The sequence below is a fragment of the Eucalyptus grandis genome, chromosome 2 (assembly GCF_016545825.1).
Source record: "Eucalyptus grandis isolate ANBG69807.140 chromosome 2, ASM1654582v1, whole genome shotgun sequence".
In the NCBI taxonomy this organism is placed as follows: Eukaryota; Viridiplantae; Streptophyta; class Magnoliopsida; order Myrtales; family Myrtaceae; genus Eucalyptus; species Eucalyptus grandis.
In genome coordinates, this window is record NC_052613.1 from 47387273 (window position 1) to 47405012 (window position 17740).

Sequence of the window (17740 nt, forward strand, 5' to 3'; positions counted from 1 at the left end):
ATTGACAAAATTGAAAATTTTAAGTTTGAATTGGCTACGTACAAGGAATTTTTTTGACAATTATCCGGTGACAAAATAGACTGATTATGCCAAAGTCAATCATTTCAAGACGACGAGGCGGATGCTTTCAAGAAAGAGCTGTGGAGGTTGGATTAGCACCTGCTCTTGTTGATAGATTAAATGGAGCGGAAGACTTGAAGTATCTATTGTCTATTTGGTATGTCACGGCACCTAAAATTTTCTTATAGCCGTATTAACTCCGCACATTACATTGCAGTTGCTATGACTACATTCTAAATCTTTTTTCTTTTTTTATTCCCTTTGCTCTTATTTGTTGCTCTATTTGAGACGTCGGATATTTTCCCGAGAAAATCTCTTGTGAGCACTGGTTTTCCGGGAGAAATAAGAATATAGCCTAATAACGTGGTGGGCACTTCAGTTGCTTAGTTTATATATGAGTAAAAGAATCTGAACTTTGACCAAGTATGGAAATCAAATTACGGACTCAAAACAGGTCGGGATCAAGGACTAATCTATACGGACTCAATTTGGGCATTTTGTCAAACACGTGGTGGGCACTTCAGTTCCTTACTTTATATATGAGTTTGCAGTAACGATTCACGTCAGTCCATCACAATAAGAGCTAACATAGATAATCAACTCAACATCGATCATTTCAGACTTAAGATCGACGATGTATGAAGTCTCAGTTCCTGTTTTCATTCTAAAACTATGACCGAGAGTAACAAAACGAACTCACATTCATCAAGCTAAATTTTTAGGTCCGAACAGTGAGAAAATCCAAGGTACGATGTTTTAGGAACGTCACCACTGAGATCGCAAGAATTAAACACAAGATAACTTATATGGCTAAGGTTTACCGGAAAAGAAAACCTCCTTTGTTTGTCTCTTTTTCATTTGTCATGTATTTAATTATTTACTTTTGTTATTATATTTATATTTTTAATTTTTGTACTTTTACAAGAATGAATACTTGAAGATTTTTGTTAGCATAACAGTTTTTTGCCTACTGTAAGAATAATATAGCATGTTGTGACTTACACATTTTTTAAGAAGTGGACATGACAATAACTTCTAATTATTATTATTATTATTATTATTATTATTATTATTATTATTATTATTATTATTATTATTATTATTATTATTATTACTATTTGTGGTTCAAAACAGTTTGTTATTCTCCTAATGGATTAGGTTAGTCACATAAGCATTTCTCATACTTGAATAGTCAATTAAAATTTGGGTGTCAACAAAATCCTCTCTAGAATCTTTCTTGGATAAGTTGATAGCTTTTGTCGTTTATGCTCATTATGCTTAGGATATTTACCTTAATGGAATTTTTGGCTGTTTCCGGAAACTAAACCAAATTAATTTACAAATAGAGAGCTTAGTTGTCAAAGACCCACTGATTTTTTTTTTCTTGAACTTATTTTCCTAATTTTGCTATGTGGTTTGATTTTAATGAGCATAACAGGAGATAAAAGTTTCTAGGTCTTTAATTTTTTTGAATTACCCTATTGTAAATGATCCAACTTGAGGGAACATGTGAAAATAGGAGTCAACTCTTGGAAAAACTTGTCAATCGGGGCAAGATTTGTGCAAGTTCCCTAATTGCAGGTCTACGAATTTCACCAACCTATCATCATCAAAGAGGTAAAGTGATGGATGACATTGCTCCCATGAGTGTCTCTACCTAGCTCTTCTCAAAAGTCTCTTGTTCTAGTCTTTTTGTCCCATTTCCAAGTCAACTGCCGTGTGCAGTTGCTTTCCTGTCCCCTTTCCAAGTCAACTGCTGTGTTTAAGCAGCTGCTCTCACAAGACTAGTAGAAGGAATTGCCAATAACAAGGGCCTTCTTTTCACTTTCCTGTGAGGAATCAAATAGCTTCTCCTTCTTTTTCTTCGTCTTCTTCCTACAATTCCTATTTCACCGAAATCTAATCGACGACGAAACATCTTTTCTAAAAGTTGTTCTTTGGCTTTTGATGAGAGGAGACGGGTTCTGTAACGACTCTAGACAAGAAATATTCAGCCAAATAAGGAATAACTATAATCCTTTATTTCGAACTTCAAACCAAGTTGTACAAACAAACCGTACTAGAATTCAATCAACAATAAGGCTTGAAAATATAACAATTTCCACAGCAATACACGTACATGAATTGTGCTAGATTTTAATTGCTAATAAAACTCGAGAAGGTGCAAAGATGTAACGCCAGAATTTAATCGACATCACGACATCTATAGCAAAGATGCACACCGAAATTGAATTGATGATGAAACATCAGGATAAAGATATGTGTCAGAATTTAATTGACGATACGAATTGGAAAACTATAACTAAGGAAAAACAAAGTGCAGGAAAGTAAAGATAGTAAAAGATTACATTTTGATTGTTAAGGGGGCCTCTTCCAATTGATAGAACTTGGTATTTATATACCTTTTATCATAACTATCTGGGAGCAATTTCTTTGTGGTTGAATTATAGTTTTACGTTTCCGAAAATAATGGTCCCATATTCCCACCTTGTCAACTCCCTTCAAAATAGTAGCCTTATCTTGAAGGAATTGCCTATTTCCCATGTAGTTAATTCTCTTTAAAATAGCAGCCTTATCTCCAAGGAATTGTTCTTTTCCCACATTGTTAATTCCCTTCAAAATAGTAGCCTCATTTTCCATTTTCACATAACTATTCTCTACGATCTCCTTAATGGATTTACACGTGCCTTAGCCTTAGATGCAATCTTCTGAATTGATCATCTACATATAATATCGATCAATCTTCAATCCATTAAATTGGCTTCCTCTACAGATGATCAAATATGGCCGGATAGTATATTCTCCACTCTTTTCCTTTTTTCTTTGTTAGTTTTGATGGTTCCATATGATATCATGGAGTCCACTTTTGTTACTGTCAAACAATCATCACATATCAATAAAAACTAAATATCGAGCACTTTTAGGTGTCAACAGTTCCATTTTTTTCTAGAGCATTGATACCAAAAAAGAAAAGAAATTTCCTATGTTCAAGACTAGAACCATATCGAAATCCCAGGATGAGTCTACATCGCACTCACACACAAGACTTAGTTTGCCAAACATTCTGCATCTTCTTCATTTCCATCTTAAAAGATCCCATTGCATCGTCGTCGGGTGAAGTGTCATATGAAGTGTGCAAACCTTGCAATTGTGGGTCAATCACCGTCCAGCCATAACCTATCCCTTTTTCATTCCTGGAGAAGGAAGAGAATTTTGCGGTTACCCAAGATTTGAGATCTCTTGTAATGGAACAAAAACTACGTATGCTCAACACTCAATTAAAAGCATTTCCTACAATGAGAGTTTGGTCGATTTAGCAATCCAAAGGGATACTTCTTGCTTTGCTCTTGGTCTCTTCACTTTCACTCCCATAAACATCTTCCTAAGCAAAAGTTTCTCTCTTCATCCTATACTCTCGTTCTTCCTTAACCGCACCGAATCTTCTTCTTTTCCCTTCCCAACATCCCCATGAGTTGTACTTCTAACGCCATGTACAACCCTTTGTTGTGTTACTTCCTGATGGCACCTTCCAACATCATAGTGGATCCTGCGGGTCATTTTCAGTGGTACCAATACAACTGGAGGGAGGGTTCTCGAATCAAACCATCACAGATGTCGACTACATGGAGTTGTTGAAGAATAGGTTCCGGTTAAAATGGGATTTATTAACTGACAAGAGTTGTACTGGTCGTCAAGAAAGTGAAGGCCGATGTGGACGATCACAAGACAGAGGCTTTCTGTGCTATTGCCCACATGGAACCAATCATCCTAGGGCCTGCAACAGTGGCGGCAGTAAAGATTTTAGAATTAGGAATTAACGGTCATGCAATAAGTTCGTCATAAATTATTTTCTTCCCTGAACAAAATGTGGTTATTATGATTATATGAATCTTCCAACTGTCAATAGGAAGGTGCACGCTGAGCTTCATAAGTTGTATCATCTCCTCTTTCCAATAAAATTTTCCGTTGCTTTTATGTCGCAGGAAAGGGGAAAGCTAGGAGCTTACTACAGCAAGGTGCTCTTGGTAAGTAGTAAATCAAATTTCTTACGCGTGCTGACGTATTAAAATGTAAAATTTGGACAATATTTAACAGAAAGCAGGACTGCTAAAACCCCAGGAAAATGATTGCTCTATCTATGCTTTTTATGTCCTTTGGTTACACAGGTGCATCAATCTGTGCATTTGGTCTCGCTATGATAGTCCTAAAATCGTGGAACTGTAGTAATGAGAAGATATTATTATGCTAACATTAAGAGAATGACCAACTCATTCAAAGAAAAACTAGGCTAAGGAGGCTATGGCTATGTTTACAAAGGGAAGCTCCCAGATGGTCATCTTGTGGTAGTGAAAATCCTAAGCAAACTAAAAGGAGATGGTGAAGACTTCATCAATGAGGTAAACAGCATGAGCATAACTTCCCATGTCAACATTGTTAATATGCTAGGTTTCTACTTTCACAAAACCAAAAGGGCTCTTGTCTATGATTACATGCCTAGTGGATCTCTAGAGAAACTCATATACGAAAAGAACTACGACAAGCTAGGTTGCCGCCATCTTGGATGGGGTACCTTGTACCAAATCTCTCTAGGAATAGCTCAAGGGCTAAAATACTTGCACCAAGGCTACAACTTGAGAATATTACCCTTCAACATAAAGTTGCACAACATTTTTCTTGATGAAAACCATTGCCCCAAGATTTTCGACTTTGGCCCTGCAAAGATATGCCATTGAGGAAAAAAGATTATAGAAAAAAAAAACTTTACCAAAAAAAAAAAGAAGATATGCCATCGAGAGGAGAGCACAATCTCACTACTTGGCACGTGAAGGACTGGGGTTTATCGCGCCAGAAGTATTTTGCAGGAACATCGGAGGAATAACCCAAAAATCAGATGTGTATACCTTTGGGATGATAGTGCTGGAAATGGTTGGTGGGAGGAAAAATATAGTGACTGGAGTAGAGAGAACTAGTGGAATAGACTTCCCGCATTGGATACACAAGCATCTTTAACTTCAAGAAGAGATTGGACTGTAGAATGTCACAAGTGAAGGAGATGGAGAAAAAGCTAGGAAAATGGTAATAGTGAGCTTCGCTGCGTATAGACTACTCCCTCAATTAGGCCAACAACAAGTGAGATGGTGGATATACTAAAAGGCAGTGTTGACTGCTTGCTAGTTCCTCCCAAGCCTTATCTATCTTCTCCATCAAGATCATCACCAACCACTTCAATGTCCATGGTTGTGTAAAACGTGAGTTCATCCTATAAGCACATCTAGCCTTTCAATCCAATGAGCAACTTGTGTACAAAGATAGTCAGCTAAGAATACGTTCGCAATTTTTCTTATCTTATATTTTGAATGGAGTGTCGAATATCTAGAGTGCTAAAATTTGGTATGGAGGGACACTTAAGTGCCAAAAGTTAGAAGAGTGATATTTAAGTGCCAAAATCAAAGCAAAATTGATCATTTAAGTGTCAACGGCGAGAAAATCCAATCAAAATGCTGACATATTGATTTTCCAGTGAAACAAGTGCAAAACGACATCATTGTGCACACTGACATGGCTAGACAAGTGCAAAAATGATGTCGTTTTGTTGCTGACGCAGGTAAATAATTAATATAAAAATTAATTAAATTAAATTTAAAACTAAATTTATTTAAGAGAGAGAGAGAGAGAGAGGGAGATTGCAAGCGGCGAGGCCCTCGCCACCACCTCCCGCCGTCATCGGAAGGGCTAGCGATGGTGGGGGAAGGGTCGCCTCTAGTCGCCGAGCCCTAGCTAAGGGCCAACTACCTCAGTCGAGCGGAGGCGAGGGCCCATGAGCTCTCACCCAGATCTAGGGTGAGGGTCATGGCCCTCCCCCTAAAAAAAGGAGGGTTGTTGGCCCTCGCTTGGCGGCGCCAAGGGTCATTGCTTGCTGGGTGGTTGCCCCAACCAATGGCAGCCCTTAGCTCGGTCGGGTGAAGGCCGCCGACCCTCACTAGATGTGGGGGAGGGCCGCAACCCTTAGCCCAAAGCTAGGCGAGAGCTCACGAGCCCTTGCCCCTCTTGTTGGCTGGGGCCCTCCCCCCACCGTCATTGGCCCTTCCCAATGACGGTGGGGAGGCGATGGCGGCGGTGAGAGCTGAACCCTCAACTACCCGCAACTATTCATCTTCTTCCTTTCTCCTTTATTTTTTTAAAAAATTGTTTATAACTTAATTTAATTAATTTTTTATATTAAAATCAAATATGTGCCAAAATGACGTCATTTTTGCATTTCTTTATTAAGTTAGCTCTCCGGTGAGCCACGTAGACAAGCAAAATTAATATAAAAAAATTGCTAGGTAAGATTTCTAGCTAAATTCACTAGAGGTGGCACTCAAATGTCTCATTTATTAAAAAAAATTGGTACTTAAGTAACACTTTCCTAACTTTTGACACTTAAATATCTAATCGAGCTAAGTTTTAGCTCTTGAAGTGTACTTTTAACATTTTAAATGTATTCATTACCAATTATAAAGCTGATAGAAGTTATATAAAGCCATGTCATTAATTGCAGAAAGCATCTTAACACGAATTTGCATCTTATGCTAATGAATGTACAAGACGGCAAGACCATCTAGAACTTAATATGTTTTTTATTTCCTTGATTTTCAATTTCGTTATAGACTTACTAATTTCATAACTATTCTTTCACGATCATCTTGCTCTAATAATTGGATCATAATAAATGAGCAGCCTCAGACTATATAAGCATGTGTGTTTCTCTTGAAACAAATTATTAGCACATCCACAAAATGGGAAAAGTGTCCAAAAAGTTCTAAACTTGTTGTACAGCAGCGGATTCAATACTAAATTTTCAATCTTGCCAATTTAATGCTAAACCTTATGATGATTTTTAAATATAGTCCATTTGATCAATTTTGTTTTAAAAAAATTGCTAACAATGTGGTTTAGTGAGGATGTCCAATGCTACCATTGACGATTTTTATAAGTTTTTTTATTTTTTATTTTTTAATCTTTTTTCTTTCTTTCTTTTTCTCTTATATCTACGTCAGTCATTGGCTATAGGCAAAGGCCGTGGTGTCCTCACCAGATGTTCCCAACATTATATGAGGTGAGGGTGAGGGATAGGGTAAGGGCAAGGGTGTCGCAATCCTCACCGGTGGCCAGCGGCTAATAGAGAAATAAGAGAAAAACAATAAAATAAATGAAAATGGAAAGGAGAAAGAAGAGCAAAATTTGAAATTTTTTTAAAAATAATAATAATAAAAATTTGTTCACGTTTACGCTTGCCATATTACATAAGATAATTGACATTGACTAAACCATCATGTTAGCGATTTTTTGGCCAAAATTGACCAAATGGACTACATTAAAAAATCGTTAAAGTATTTAAGACTAATTTTTTTTTTTAAATGAAAAGTTTAGATTTGAAAGTACAAGGAATTTTTGAACTTTTTGACAATTATTTATCGACAAAATTGACTGATTATGCCAACGTCAATCATTTCAAGACATGAGGTGGACACTTTCGGTAAGAGCTATGGAGGTTGGACTAGCACCCTTGGTTGTTGATTGGTTAAATCGAAGATCTCGGGATGGTTTGAGCTCCAACTGAGCCAAAAACACCTCGTTATAGAGTGCGCATCATATATCTGACGTGATGCCTAAACTAGATCTAAAAATTTGAGTTGGGAGTGTGCGCTCTTGAGCTTCGACCGATCGTTTGCTCGACGTGTTGTTTCATTTGGTTGGCATGGCCCCTTTCTTTGATCAAGCCGATGCGGGCAAGGGTCGCGTGGTTCCCGATCGGGGGAGGGTCTCATGAGACTTTGGAGGGGGCCTCGGTTTGGCCATTAGGGGCAAGGTCGGTTGATGAGTGGCGGTTGGGGTGGATGACCGGTGAGAGGTTGGGTGTCACTAGCACCAACCCAAACGCCTACGGAGGCTCGCCTCAGTGGTGGCGCTGGTTTGGTTGAAAAGATGCAAAAGGTGGCTTCGGCCATGAGAACGCTAGGAAGAAGAAGAGGAGGGGGGAAAAAGGAAAAATAAAAGGAAAAGAAAAGAGAATAAAAGAAAAAGAACAATAAGAGAAAAAAAGAAAAAGCCTAAACTAGAAAGATAGAATAAGGAAATGGGCTTCGTTTTTAATTTCATTTTGGGCTGATCCGTGGGCTGGTGTATCATGGGCCGAGAATGAGGATTGGGCTGAGAAGAGAAAATGGGAGCGGGCTAGAATTTGAGTAGGCTGATTTAAAATTTTCATGGGCCAATTGGGATTAATTCAAAGTGGGCCGTAACGCAGCCCCTTTATAGTCTAACCCGGACCGATAGGGCCTGGGTCGGATCTGGCTATGGATCGGGTAGACCCGGTCCGAACTTGTTCCCGAATAAAATAATAAAATGAAAATTAAAATTTAAAAATCGAAAAAATAATAAAAAATTGAAAAAAAAAATTCGGGAAAACATTAAAACATTTGAGAAAAATCAAAAAATTCATAAAAATTTAGAAAATTCGGAAAATTCATAAAATTTTTAGAAAATTCGGAAAATTCATAAAATTTTTAGAAAATTCGGAAAATTCATAAAATTTTTAGAAAATTCAGAAAATATTTAAAAAATAGAAAATTCCAGAAAGAAACAGAAAATTACAGAAATCATTAAAAAATTCAGAAATTTCTTTTAAAAAATTCAGAAATTTCTTTTAAAAATAAGAAAATTTTAATAAAAATTGGAAAATCTTTTAAAAGTATTGAAATCCAAAATTTGCAAGCCTTTAGGACTTTACAATAGGTTCTTTGTTTTTTTTTTTTTTTTTTTTTAGGGACAATTGTAGGATGCATGTGTATTTTCTCTGTGATTATACTTGGTTGCGCCTCTCAATATCTTGGATGTTATTTTCTTCATTTTAGAATGGTAAGGATTAAACCTAGATTTCTTCGATGGGTTGCTATGGCGTTAGTTAGCACATGATTAGATTAAGTACATTTGCCTTAGGGCTAACGTAATCAAGCCCTCGAGTCCACATTCTCTGGTTATGTAAATAGTAAAATATCCTCCCATCTCTTACTGGGGTTCTAGCTAACCCCTAAAAAGGGTAGTGGCAACTCTTTTGTTTAAAATTGCATAGGCTTAACTAATCAAAAATTTTGAATGCCTGATGTCACGCAAGGAATAGGTTTGGGAGAACTCAAGTCAGTAAAAGGCCATTGGCCCAAAGCTGACAATACCCTAACCTAATAGCTTCCTCCCCCGCAAGAGGGTTTAGGACGCGACAAAACTCATACACGAAGAGAACTACAACAAACTAGGTTGCTACCACCTCAAATGGGACAACTTGTACCAAATCTCCCTAGCCATAGCACACGGGCTCCAACACTTGCACCTAGGTTGCAACTTGAGAATATTACACTTGCTAACAATTATATATCAACAAAATTGACTAATTATATTTGTAATTAAGTTCACACATTATGTTGCAATTGTTGTGGCTACATTCTAAATCTTTTTGTCTTTGCTTTTATTTGTTGTTCTACTTGATACGTCAGATATTTTCCCAAATAAAAGCTCTTAGTAAGTATTGGTTTTCTAGGAGAAACAAGAGTATAGCCTGACAATGTTCATCTCATGAGTAAAAGAATCTGAACTTTGACCATGTATGGAAACCAAATTACCTAACAAATGACTGAAATGTAAACAAGAAGAATCCCAGTCAAATTGATCTCCCAGGAAAGGAATTTCCAAATTGAATAAACAACTCCTTCTGTAGCATTTACATGGCACTGCTCTCCTTCCTCATAGACTTGTTAGTTCTCAACCATCCATTCTTATCTCAGTCCACCATCACTTCTACAGAGTTTGACAAGTAGCTTTAGGCTCTAATTTTTCTTCATCTTGGTCTCACTAGCATTGTCTACTTATCAAAGATACGACTGTTGCATGAACAAGAAACAGTGGAGGCCTTAAGTAACACAAGAGGTGAGATATGGCTAATTGAATATACCTCAGTGTCAATTTTGAGCGGTAACTTGCCGATGATCTCCATTGAACGCAGCTGAAAGATGTAAAAACACCGAGCAAACACAATCATAAAAGAAATTGTTCAGATTTGATCTCGGTGGAGATAAAATGCGGAAGAAAATCATGCTTAGTCATAAAAAAAAAAAAATTGCAATCACACGTGACATATCATTCATTACACACTCAAAATAGGTCAGGATCAAGATCAAGGACTAATCTATACGGACTCGGTTTGGGCATTTGTTGAACATATGGTGGGAATTTTAGTTGCTTAGTTTATATGTTAATTTACCACAACGATTCATTTCATTCCAACACGACAAGCGCTAACAGAGACCTAAATCATCAACTCAGCCTCCATCATTTCAGATTTTAGATTGACGATATATGAAGTCTCAATTTTTGTTTTCATTCTAAAACTATGACCGAGAGTAACAAATGTTGAACTCACATTCATCAAGCTTAATTTTTATCTCGGAACAGTGAGAAAATCCAAGAAAGGACGTTCCAGAAATGTCGCCAATGAGGATTGGGAGTTAAATTGAAGAATTAAATGCGAGATAACTTTTTTGAGCTAAGGATTACTCAAAAAGTACAAGAGCCCGTACTAAAAAAGAAACTCCTTTTTATCACTTCTTATCTCCTTTTAATTTGTTATGTGTTTATTTATGATTTTGGTTATTGTCTTGCTTTAAAAAAAAAAAAATTGTACTAAAATTTAGACGTCAACAAAACCTTCTCCTGAAACTTTCTTGGATAGGTCAATTGCTCATTGTGCTTAGGATATTTACCTTAATAGAATTTCCAGTTGTTTCTTGGAACTAACTCCGGCTACTTCTTGGAAATTAATTTTTGAATAGAGACCTTTAATTGGCAAAGACCACTCGTTTATTTTGTTGAACTCATTTTCCTAATTTTGCTTGTTTGGTTTGATTTTAATGAGCATAATAACGGATAAAAATTTCTGGGTCTTTTATTTTATTTTCTCATTATCCTCTTGTAAAGGATCCAACTTGAGGGGATATATGAAATAGGAGTCAACTCTTGGAGTAACTTGTCAATGGGGGCAAGATCTGTGCAAGTTCACTAATTGCAAGTCTTCCCATTTCACTGACCTATCATCTGAGAGGTAAAGTGATGGATGACATTGCTCCGTTGGGTGTCTCCACCCCAGTCTCTTGTTCTAGTCTTCCCGTCCTTTTTGAGTCAACTGCCGTGTTTAAGGAGCTGATCTCATGAGACTAGTAGAAGGAATTGCCAATAACAGGGGCCTTCTTTTCACTTTCATGTCAGGAATCGAACAGCTTCTTCGTCCATTTTAGAGCATTGACATTCCCCCACACCCCCCCTCCCCCCCCAAAAAAAAAAAAACAGAGAGAGAAAGAAAGATAGAAACATCCTATGTTCAAGACTAGAACTATATCGAAATCCCGGGATGGGTCCACATTGCACTCACACACAAGGCTTAGTTTGCACGGCTTTCTGCATCTTCTTCATTTCCATCTTAGGAAATCCTATCACGCCATCATTGGATGAAGTGTCATATGAAGAGTGCAAACCCCGCTGTTGTGGAGGCAATCGCTGTCTAAATATAAGCTATCCCTTTTATATTCATGGAGAAGGAAGAGATTTATGCGGCTACCCTGGATTTGATATCACTTGTGAAGGAACAAAACCTACGTATGCTCGCTACTCACATAAAAACATCTCTTACGAGGAGAGCCCCATCGAATTAGTAAGCCAATTAGATACTTCTTGCTTTGTTCCTCGTCCCTTTACTTTCACTCCCGTAAACATCTTCCTAAACAACAGTGTTTCTCTTCATCGTACACTCAGGTTCTTCTATAACTGCACCGGTTCTTTTTCTTTTCCCTTCCCAACATCCCCCGTGAGTTGTCCTTCTAACGCCACATACAACTCATCTGTTGCGTTACTTCCTAACGACACCTTCTGTTGGTAATTTGTTTATAAAACAAATGAAGAGGTGCATTGTCCCACATCGAAAAGATGTGAGTGCGTACGTGGACGAGATTTGGCACTAACCGACAATCGTTAATTTTATTTATTGAAAATTCGGATTTAATTTTATAAAAAATTAACTATAAAGTCTTGTTAAAACAATGCGATTGTTCACGAAAAGTTACAATTATTTTATATTTTTTATTTATTTAATTTCGAATTTCTTATATTTTTTCAACGTAACTTTTGAGACATACCTGTTCATTTTGTAACATTTCCCGAAAGGTTGCCTTTGTTCTTTTATAATCTTTTGAAGAGTTGCCTCTATTCGAAAGACATATATAAGTACATTTGTTTTGAGATCAAATGATAATCTTCTTCCATTTTTCATTTTCTTTCGAGAGAAACTACAACCATTATTTACAATTGTTTCTCATGAGAGACCCGGAGAAATACTAGAATTGCTATCCAAGTATTTTCACTTGAGACTTTGTTGTATCCCTGGAGGAAATTTGCCGGTGACCATTAGCAACGTAGTGGGGCAAATAAATCCTTAAAGAAAGTGATATCACGCCTCAAAGTCCGATTTGATTACTCGATCCGATTTCATTGTTCAACCCAATTTGAAGCCATATTTTACCAACAATTTTAAGGATTTATTTGCAACAATGAAATCAGAGTTTATCGTCGGAAGCAGAAGGTGCTGGTGAGGCTTAAGGTCTTGGCATATGTCGCCTTGTATGTCTCGGCCTCTTATGAGCATGCTTGGCGGACAATCTGTTGCTGGTGTGAGCATTGCACGATAATTTGGTTTACTTCGAGCCTGCTTTGGTCTAGTTGGCTGAGATTGTGGGTTTGTGCGTGGAAGAAGGGCAGAGAGAGAAAATCGCTGGAAGGAGAGTCTGACACAAAGTAAGAGAGAAGAGGAAGGAAGGAAAGGTAGGAAGCAAGGAGGGAAGGAAGGACGAAAAAAAAGAAAAAGAAAATTTACCCTCGCGGTCTAGGATTTGCAGACACGCACGCACGACTTTCTTCTCCCTCTCGTTTGATGGCCATTGAAGATTCCGGGCGCATTTTGGTGTTCGCGACGAGCATAGCCGTGCCGCTATTGACCGCCGTTTTTCCCCCTTTTCGCTCTCCGTTTACGCCGGTTGGTCGAGACACTTAAACTCGCGTTCCAGATCACCGGCGACCCGCGATCTGGAACGTCCGGTCTCAGGTGGCGCGGCGCGGGGGTGGGGGCGGTGCGGTATCAGTGACACGGCGAGGCCTCCGCGTATGACGCTGGGCGAGGTATACGTAGGCGGTCCCGGTGGCGGCATGGGGGATGAGGGGAGAGGCGATTGTACGGATTCGGTCATTTGCGTCGTTGCGGGGAAGGACGCGGACGCGGGCTTTGTGGACGACGGTTTGACCAGCGCGGGTGCCGATTCGGGTGGCAGTTTGTTGGTTTCGCAGGGCGGCGGAAGCGGCGTCGGTTCGTTTCGTGAAGCTACGGTGACCGGTTGTTCTTACATAAAAACAGAGAGAGACTGAAACTTCGACTGAGACTTAGAGAGAGGGTGGCGACTCCGGTCGGGGACGCTTCCGTTTCCGCCTCGGTTTTCGGGCTGAAGGGGGCAACTACAGGAGTGTCGTCCTGCAGAGGCCCAAGTCGTCGGGCTACGTGCTCTGTTCTGCTCTGCTTCATGGCCGAGAGCCTGAAGCGAACGACGATGGTAACAGAAGTTTTAGTCATCAATCCAGTTGCAAATCTATCAATAAGTGGATGGAGGATTTCAGTTAATGATTGATAATGTCCTTCTTTGAGGGTAGCGTAAATTGGAATTCGAGAAGCGTAAAAGTCCACTTGTCACGGGTAGCGAAAATTTGAGGGTCTCGATAGCCATGATGAGAATCAATGAGTGGATGGATCCAGCTTAGCCGATGAAGAAGAAAACTATGCTATATGTGCTTCTTGAAATGTTGTGGTGCCTTCTTTGTTGCGAAGAGACGCGCAAAGAGGACGATGGCTCTGGCAAACTCGTGGACTCTGTACGTGTACCACCTCCCGTGGATGGATTAGTCTCTTGCACAGTTGACCAGCACGATTACCGTGCTTCTATTAGGCCAGTGCCGCCTATTTACGTAACTGGTCCATGTGACTTCTCATATGGAATGAGTGTGGATGCGTTTCACATGGACGCTTGGTGGGAAGGAGTGTTTTTTTTTTATAATGTTGGTGCGGAGAAGAGAAATGTTTTCTTTCCGGAATTGGGTGATCAAATGTTGACTCAACTCACTAAGTTACTCAAGATTGTGACGAGATTACAGAGAAATGGCAAAGTCGAGGGACTTGGTTGTTCCTTGACTTAATTCATGTGTATGAGCAGGAATGGCCTATTCCTGTTTCCTTGAAGCAGATATGGTATGATTTGCGGGGGAAAGAAGCCTTCCAAAGGAACTTTCCAAGATGGAGAAACTCAATGGAAGAAACCTGTACGCTGTTGGAATTACCTGAACTGTCTTCTAAATTTCAGCACAATGGCATAGCGGCTTGGGATGATCCTCATGCTACAGTGCCATTGGATGGGATGCAAAGCGTGGACAAGACTTATTGCAGTGATAAGTCGGCGAGCTCTGAATATCGTGTTGTGGATGGTGTTTTGAAACTTTCCAGATCTAGTGATGTGGGATATGAGTGCCCCTTTCAAATGGCACTGTCGTGTGACCTCTTGAACATTTGCATGATCTGGATGCAGTCACTTTTAAGATTAAAAAAAAAAAAAGGGTTGTCTCGTACAAGTGGTGTTGTTTTGTCAAATATAACCTGCCAAACACCACAGGCTTTACGAATTTCAACTGAAAAAATTTCAACAGAGTTTTTTTTAGTCACCTGTCAAGGGTGTTGGCTTGGCAAAATTGTTTCAAGGCAAATTGTTAAGGTTGGTTTAGAAAATGATGTTATTGTAGGAGGAGCTGTGGTTGACTCTTACACAAAACTGGGATTCCTGGACGATGCTTTGGGAATATTTCAAAAATCTAGAAGAGAAAGATAATGTTATCGGTCAATCCTAGGGGTATTAGCCAAAGTTAGCCATTTGACGGTGCTCAACTCAGAGTTGTTCCAGTTGCATTTGTAACACAACGGTACTGTCAGTGGGGTCTTAAGAAGGATGATATGAGAGCTTCCAGAAATTCAATATCATGAAGAAATGAGGTATGGCTCTAATTATTTCTTTTAGAAGGTTTCGGATTATATGATGTTGTTGATTCCATTCCTAGAATGGCCGGTATCTTGTTTTCACCTCTTTTAATTCAAGTTCATGTGCTTTTGATACCTCCATACTCGATTTGCTCTCATTAATTGGATTGTTAGAGAATGTCATTATTTGCATGAGCTAATATGTAGTGCTCTATTTATGGAGGCAATTTGGAGATACCGAATGGGTTTTTCAAGTGTCCCTTGTTTGGTTCTAATGTGTTCTATTTGCTGTCCTTGCCCCTCATAGATTTGATTTTATGGAATAGCATAAATGAGCCAAGAGAGTAGAATTGCATTGGTTTTCTAATTTGACGTATGTATTTCATCGAGGATGAAGATTTGATGATGCATAATTTTGATTAATTACCTCTTGGAATATTCTTGAAGTGGGCTTATGTCTGAAGGGGACTTTGGAAATAATAGGATTGGAATCATTGAGACTAAGAAGTATCTAGCTTTCATTTTCAAAATGAAAAGATTTAGGAGAAGCCGATACTATCTTAAGTATTAAAAATAAAAATAAAAAAAAATAGTGGGGGTTATTCTTTGAGCTAAAGTGATTAAATGGAGAAGATGTTGTATAGATTTAAACATCTTGTTTTCAAATATATGAGTACTCCATTTGATTCATGGTGGAGAGTTTTTAATGTGAGTGCTATGGGTATTTAATGTATGCGATACATTATACTAGACCCGATATTACTTTTGTATATGCAAGTTGAGTAAATACTAGTAATCCAATATAGAACATTGGAGGGTTATCTTATTATTCTATAATAATCCGGCTATATTAGAAAAATATACCGATGCTAGTTGGATTACAAGTGTGAGAAAGAAACAATCCACTAATGGATTAATTTTCACATTACGTGAATGTGTGGTTTCTTGGGTGAGCAAGAAACAAATGTGCATAATTCACTCAACTATGAAATTTGAATCGTTGCTTTAGCAAAATTTGGGAAAGAGGCTGAATGGACTATGAATTTGTTATTGAATATCAAATTGTGGCTTAGTCCTATGCCTCCTATTTCTATCCACCGAGATAGTTAGGCTACTTTGGCAAGAGCCTATAATAGCACCTATAATGGTAAGTCTTAGACATATTAGTTTAAGATATGAATATGTGAGACAATTGATTAAAGATGGTACCATAACAATTGTTTACGTGAGGTCAAGTAATAATCTTGCCAATCCTTTTATGAAGGCTTTACTAAGACATATGGTAATAATGACCTCATAAGAAATGGGGCTGAAACCCTTTAATTGAAATCACCAATAATGGTAACCCGACCTTTTTCTAGAATATCACTAGTTACAAGGTTTAATGTGTAAGAACAAGTTATTGAATGTGATTGTTTGATACTGACATAGCCCTGATATGAGAAGTCAGTATTGTCTGTTACGTTTTGTAGGCTGAATTGAATTCTTAATGAAGTATGATACAAACTTGTAGTGTGTTAATAGTAACAGAAACATATGGTAGATACTTCACCTATATGAGCTTAGAAGTGGTGCCGCTTCTTACGAAAGCTAGGGTTGCTTTCTAGAGAGCTCATGAAACAGGATCAAGCACAAGGCCATAATAGTGCGGAGTAATATAGAACTTTCGCTGAAACAAGAGGTTAGTGTATGTGCGGTATGTCCGGTTCTATTATATAAAAGTACAAGTTTAAAGCCGAGCTATTTGTCACTTTGATGGAGCTTTGAGATGCTTGCACTAAGTAAAGGTTTAACTCGAAAGAGACCTTTATGTATGTATATTAATCTCATGGAAATTTTGGCTATATATTTCTAACGTTTTATTTTTGTTTTGTTTTATAAACAAAAGTGGGGGATTGTTGGTAATTTGTTTATAAAACAAATGAAGAGGTGCATTGTCCCACATCGAAAAGATGTGAGTGCGTACGTGGACGAGATTTGGCACTAACCGACTAATTTGTTTATAAAACAAATGAAGAGGTGCATTGTCCCACATCGAAAAGATGTGAGTGCGTACGTGACGAGATTTGGCACTAACCGACAATCGTTAATTTTATTTATTGAAAATTCGGATTTAATTTTATAAAAATTAACTATAAAGTCTTGTTAAAACAATGCGATTGTTCACGAAAAGTTACAATTATTTTATATTTTTTATTTATTTAATTTCGAATTTCTTATATTTTTTCAACGTAACTTTTGAGACATACCTGTTCATTTTGTAACATTTCCCGAAAGGTTGCCTTTGTTCTTTTATAATCTTTTGAAGAGTTGCCTCTATTCGAAAGACATATATAAGTACATTTGTTTTGAGATCAAATGATAATCTTCTTCCATTTTTCATTTTCTTTCGAGAGAAACTACAGCCATTATTTACAATTGTTTCTCATGAGAGACCCTGGAGAAATACTAGAATTGCTATCCAGTATTTTCACTTGAGACTTTGTTGTATCCTGGAGGAAATTTGCCGGTGACCATTAGCAACGTAGTGGG

At 38.0% G+C, this 17740-nt stretch overlaps 1 protein-coding gene across 1 annotated transcript in view; it reads left to right on the plus strand.

Moving 5' to 3' along the window:
* Positions 1-17740, plus strand: part of LOC104428611 (LEAF RUST 10 DISEASE-RESISTANCE LOCUS RECEPTOR-LIKE PROTEIN KINASE-like 1.2) — a 72262-nt gene that overhangs the window by 32504 nt on the left and 22018 nt on the right. The window lies entirely within an intron of this gene.